Source organism: Eublepharis macularius, chromosome 7, assembly GCF_028583425.1.
Source record: "Eublepharis macularius isolate TG4126 chromosome 7, MPM_Emac_v1.0, whole genome shotgun sequence".
Lineage (NCBI taxonomy): Eukaryota > Metazoa > Chordata > Lepidosauria > Squamata > Eublepharidae > Eublepharis > Eublepharis macularius.
This window is the reverse complement of record NC_072796.1, coordinates 142,192,196-142,198,195: the sequence shown is the minus strand read 5'-3', so window position 1 is coordinate 142,198,195 and position 6,000 is coordinate 142,192,196.

Sequence of the window (6,000 nt, the reverse complement as noted above, 5' to 3'; positions counted from 1 at the left end):
GGGGAGGGTTGGGTTTGGAGGGGGGAGGGACCTAAAAGGTATAATGCTAGAGAGTCTACCCTCCAAAGCAGCCATTTTAGGCAGGGGAACTGATCTCTGGAAATCAGAGGCAATTCCAGGAGATCTTCAATTCCAGGAGATCTTCAGCCGCCACCTGGGGGCAGGCAACCTTCCTTCCTTCCTTCCTTCCTTCCTTCCTTTGTGAGTGGAACCTGGGGAGGGCATGGTTAGCGGAGGTACCTAAGAGGGTAAGATGCTATAGAGTTCACCCTCCTAAGCAACCATTTTCTCCAGGCAAAATAGAAAAGAGTCCAGTAGCACCTTTAAGACTAACCAACCTTTCGAGAACCACAGCTCTCTTCATCACAATGCATCTGACGAAGAGAACTGTGGTTCTCCAAAGCTTATGCTACAGTAAAGTTGGTTAGTCTTAAAGGTGCTACTGGACTCTTTTCTATTTTGTTACTACAGACTAACACAGCTAACTCCTCTGGATCCATTTTCTCCAGGGGAACAGATCTCTGGAAATCAGTTGCAATTCTGGGAGATCTCCAGCCACCACCTGGGGGTTGGCTTCCTTCCTTCCTTCCTTACATTTCTACACTGCCTTTCTACCCAAATAGGGACTCCAAAGTAGTAAATATCAAACCATTAAAACATTCCAACATTAAAACATTTCCAACATTTCAAACATTAAAACAGTGCTTAAAATAAATATATATCAAATCTTTAAAATGAATCAAACATATAAACAAATAAATAGATATAAACACAGAAACAAGGACGAAGGTTAATATGTTAGTGAGGGAATGCCAAACAAAACAAACACAAGAAGTCTTCACGCACTGGCAGAAGACATCCATAATGGGAGACAGGCGAATCGCCCTGGGACGGGAGTTCCAAAGATGTAGTGCCACAACCAAGAAGGCCCTTTTTTGGGTTGCCCCCACTCTAGCCTCAGATGGTGGGGGCACCTGAAGTGGGGCCACAAGATGACCAGAGTGGATTATATCTTGACTGGACTACTTCATTACTAACAAGGGAAGACTGAAGGAACCAGGTATGTTTAGCCTGCAGAAGAGGATACTATGGTGGTGCCATATCAGGTGGGCTGTCACGGGAACAGGGAACTTGTTCTCTGCTGCCCCCCCACCCCCAGGGGGGCAATACTAGGTCTAAAGGGCTTAAATTCCAGAAGAGGAAATTTTGGTTGGGTGTTAGCAGAAATTTCGGCTGTTTCCATACAGCCGGTCATTCCCACTCTTTCCCCATTTATTGTGTCTAAAGGGCTTAAATTCCAGAAGAGGAAATTTTGGTTGAATGTTAGCAGAAATTTTGGCTGTTTCCACACAGCCGGTCATTCCCACTCTTTCCCCATTTATTGTGTGTGTTTTGCTGAGTTGCTCCGAAAACTCAGGCTCCACACACACTCCTGAAAAGCACTTACCTTGCACTTTGAGGTCTCAAGACAGTCTCTACAGTTCATAGAAAAAGCAGTTTGGGAGGAGAGGTTGGGTACTTCTGTCTTCATTGCCCACCTCCCTTTCAAATGTGTTTTTTACTCTGCATGTGCACGATCGCTTGCTGAGAGCTTCGAGGGAGGAGCTGGACAGTGATGGGAGGATTCCTCGGAGCGCTTTAACCATCCACATGCCCAAAGAAGCGCTCCTTCAACCCGCGGCAAAAGAAAAGACCAGGCAAAGTACGGTCCCAGAAAAAACGCTGAAAAAAGGTAGGAAAACAGCCCGCAAACGTTTTGCAAACGGAGACATGTGGAACCCTGGGGAAAAGCCGGCAGAGTTCTGTGGGTGGGCTGTGCCTGTAAGGATGTGTGGAAATCGCTTTCCTCATGGTAAGAGCCCTTAGAAAATGGAGGTTGTGACCTTATGAGAGAGAGGCTGTTCCTTACTGGAGGTCTTGAGCAGAAGCTAGACGGGGCGCTCTAGCTTTGGATTTCCTGCCCTGAGTAGCAGGCTGGACTGGATAGCTTGTAAGAGCCCTTTAGGATTCTACTACTGTAATTTTATTGGTGTTGGATATGCATTGTTCACTGCTTGGGAGCCGAATGGCTGAGGGGTGAAATATGGCATCCGCACCGGTGGATTTTCCACCCAGCTTCTCACCTGTGGGCCACTGCTTCTCGCCCCAGCTGAGACAAATAGTGGCTCATCACTTCGCTGGTGTTTTGGCTATGATAGGCACTCTTTCCCTGCCTTTTGTGATGAGTATAATACCCATGATGCTGTGGGCACTAAATAACCATCGAAAAGGAACGGTAGGCCCAGCATGCATTTGAACGGCAAATATTTTCCGACCTCGTTGAGAGGTCCAGTTGTCATCACAGCAGAGAAGCCCTCCAGCACGGGAAACAGATTAAATTAAATTATAATCAGACTCCATCTCTTCCCCCGACCCCGACAATTTCATTACTCACCATAATCAGATACTCTCTCTCATTTCTCTGGCGTGACTGACAAGCAGCTCCATATTTCACCGTAAAAGTTGCACGCAAAACCCATGTCGCTGGGAATTAATTTTTGTAAGACAATGTTTATATTAACCATTCATTTATTGACTTCTGTTGCACAAGCCAATACCAAAATTTATGGGCCCTCAAGGGACCCGCATTGACCTCGGCTTCATCTCATGTCAATATTACTGTCTTGGCTCAATAAATTTAGACACTGACCTCTGCAGAAGCCGCCAATAGCATCTGCATATTCTTAGACAGAGCAAACATTAGATGCATGGCTGGGTTGCGTTATTTGGATGGGGGCAGGAGCTCACGAGGCCCAGAACCAGAGTGGACTGGAAACTTGAAGCCAATGATGCAGCTGGACAGTTCAGGCACATTCTGAAGTTCAGACCCCCTTTTGCAAGGCTTTGCACCCTTGGCTTCTTGCTCCACTGGCTGCCAACAGCAAGCAGCCTCTCCTGACCCGAGATGCCTCGTGTGATGGGCTCCCCTTGTCCAGGGCTGCTGAGAACCGTCACAGCCCCCTGACAAGTATTCCCCCTGGCCAGGGGCCCTCACATGCAGAACACACACTTGGTTTGGTGTTTTGGATCTCGAGTCACTCCTGCTCTGCCCCCCTGGCATTAGCCACCCTCCCTCCTTGGGGCTCCCAAGCCCCATTCTTGTGTTTCTATCTGCTTCCTTGATTTCTGACCTGCTGCTACCAACCATTTCTGCCCTCTATCAACCATTTTAGCATCTCAGCAATCTTGTTCAGTAGCTGAAAGAGAGAGAGAAAGAGAGGGAGAGACTGGCCCAACAGCTTACAGGGACTTTCACGGCTGGGGATCAAACCAGGGCCGTTGCCACACATCTTACCTGCCTGCAGAACATTGTGCAAAACTCCCGGATAACAGCGTCTTCCTGGCGCGATTTCGTGCAAGACGATGGTGTCTTCCGGGTCTTTCGTGCGACGTTCCGCAGGCAGGTAAGACGTGTGGAAACGGCCAATATGTGTGCAGGGAGTTAGAATCATAGAATCACAGTATCATAGGGCTGGAAGGGACCTCTAGGGTCATCTGTGCACAATGCAGGAAATTAACAACTACTTCCTCTTCCCCACACGCACCAAGCATCCTTTGCTCTATCCCCAGAAGATGGCAAAACACTGTCAGGATCCCCAGCCAAACTGGCCTGGGGAAAATTGGTACCTGACCCCAAGGTGGCAATCAGTCTTACCCTGGGTATGTAAGAAGGGGCCACGAGAACTAAGCGCGGATGTGTCCCATGTTTGGAAATCCTAGCATCTTTTCCATGTTCCAGGTTCAGACGGATAGAGAGTCATTCAGAGTCGGACTATAGGGACAGTGGTTTTTAAGTCTCCCCCTGTGCTCCAAAGATCCAGTGGTAGGCTTAGAACCCCTCTTCCCCTGGTCTGGATGTGAACCAGTTCCTTGTGTGCCTGGAAATTAAGTTTTAAAAGTTCTGAAGTAGGGATGCTCAAGCACCTGGCAGTTCAACTCACATCCCACTTGCCTGCTGCAGGCAGGGAGCCAGTTTTTCAGTGGACAGTTCAGTTTGCTTGCGAGCTTCTGCAGTTTACTTCCTGTGCCTGCGGGCAGTCACACGCAGTGCACATTAACCGCTGCCTTGCTGTCAATTGTCTAAACAAAAACTGAACAAAAACAGTCAGTCATGTAGAAATAAATGCATAAATAATCCCGCTCTCTGGATTTGTAGGTGCCTTTTTGCATAGCTCCATGGGAGATGTAGTTTGTTACCCCATGTCATTTAATTGCCTGACCCCTCCAGTCACGGCCTTGGGGGAAAACCAGTTCAACCACTCTGCATTAGGAAACAGTCCTCCACCAACGCTGCTACTGCATAGCTGCCAGGTTTTTCAGCTTGATGTTCGCGTCAGGTGCCAAACACGAAAGATGATGGGATCCAAGGCTTTTCTCACAAGTGATCACAGCTGACAAGAAGGTTATGTTTGCCTCCTCAGCATGGTTGTCATGAAGTTAGGGCCAGCCCAATTTCTAGGCCAACCTAGGCCATCACCCAGGGCACCAGACTTGAGAGGGATGCCAAAAAACCTGTATTAAGTGGAGGAAGTGTGGCCTTATACTGACTAGTAAAGAGTCCAGTAGCATCTTTAAGACTAACCAACTTTATTGTAGCATAAGCTTTCGAGAACCACAGCTCTCTTCGTCAGATGCATCGTCAGCTTTTGAGAACCACAGCTCTCTTCGTCAGATGCATCATCAGCTTTCAAGAACCATAGCTCTCATTGTCGTCTCTGACAATGCATCTGATGAAGAGAGCTGTGGTTCTTGAAAGCGTATGCCACAATAAAGTTGGTTAGTCTTAAAGGTGCTACTGGATTCTACTATTTTGCAACTACAGACCAACACGGCTAACTCCTCTGGATCTTATACTGACTATTGCCTATAGCATGGGGATGAAGAAAAATATAGAGTCAAAATGTCCTATTGCTTTAGAATAGTTCAATGGAATGACTTCTCACTTTTCTCTTTATTAAATTGGGCTGCATGTGTGCCATAGTCCTCGTTTGCCTAGGACATCAAAACCCTTTGGGCCAATCCTGCATGAAGTTCTCAGCATCTTTACTTTGCACATGAAATAAACAGCCCACGTCCGGTTTGACAGGCATCTTAACCTGGGTTCCACATATTCAAGCCTGACACACTCTGACCTAGTAATTTGTTATTTATAACCCGTGACTCTGAGCCCCATGGCTCCAGAGGTGGTTTATGATATGAAAAGCAGAACTTGGCCTCCGAGAAATGAAGTCAGCAGCGGAGCTGTGATACAGGCAGCCCCCAAAGATTCAGAATCCCTACCAAAGCTGCATCCTTTGTATTGTGTCTTATAATGAAAAATAAGATAACGCAAACTCATAAAATTCGTTTTCCTCATTGTAATTGAATGTAGTGATTAATGATAAGGAGAAACAATATGTTATAAGAGCTTCCGTTTCCAGAGACAGTCCAGACATTACACACACGCATTGCCAGAGGCCTCTGTTTGCTCTGTCTCTGCCCCAGTAGATGAAGAGATCAGTTTTTAGGCGCCTCTCTGAATACAGGGGAGCAGGGCTTTTTTTCTGGGAAAAGAGGTGGTGGAACTCAGCGGGTTGCCAGCACAGGGGGCAACTCTTGGCGGGAGGTGGTGCCCCCGGTACCACATGTGTGCGCGCAAAGTGCACGCATGCTCCCAGGGCCGATGACGTCACTTTGGGTCAGCTGGAACAAGGGGGGAGTTTTTAAAAGTTTCAATTGCCCTCGGCAAAAATGGTCACATGGCTGGTGGCCCCGCCCCCTGATCTCCAGACAGAGGGGAGTGTAGATTGCCCTCCGTGCTCCCTTCCTCTCCCCCACTCACCTTTTGGATCTTTTAGAGACACCCCTGATGGTGAGGTAGGAAGCAATTTTCTTTTCCAGATCTCAGCATTTTCTACTAAATTGTGCCTCGATCAGGGCTACCATGAAACGCTCTGAAATGCTAGGTATAGCAAACTAAAA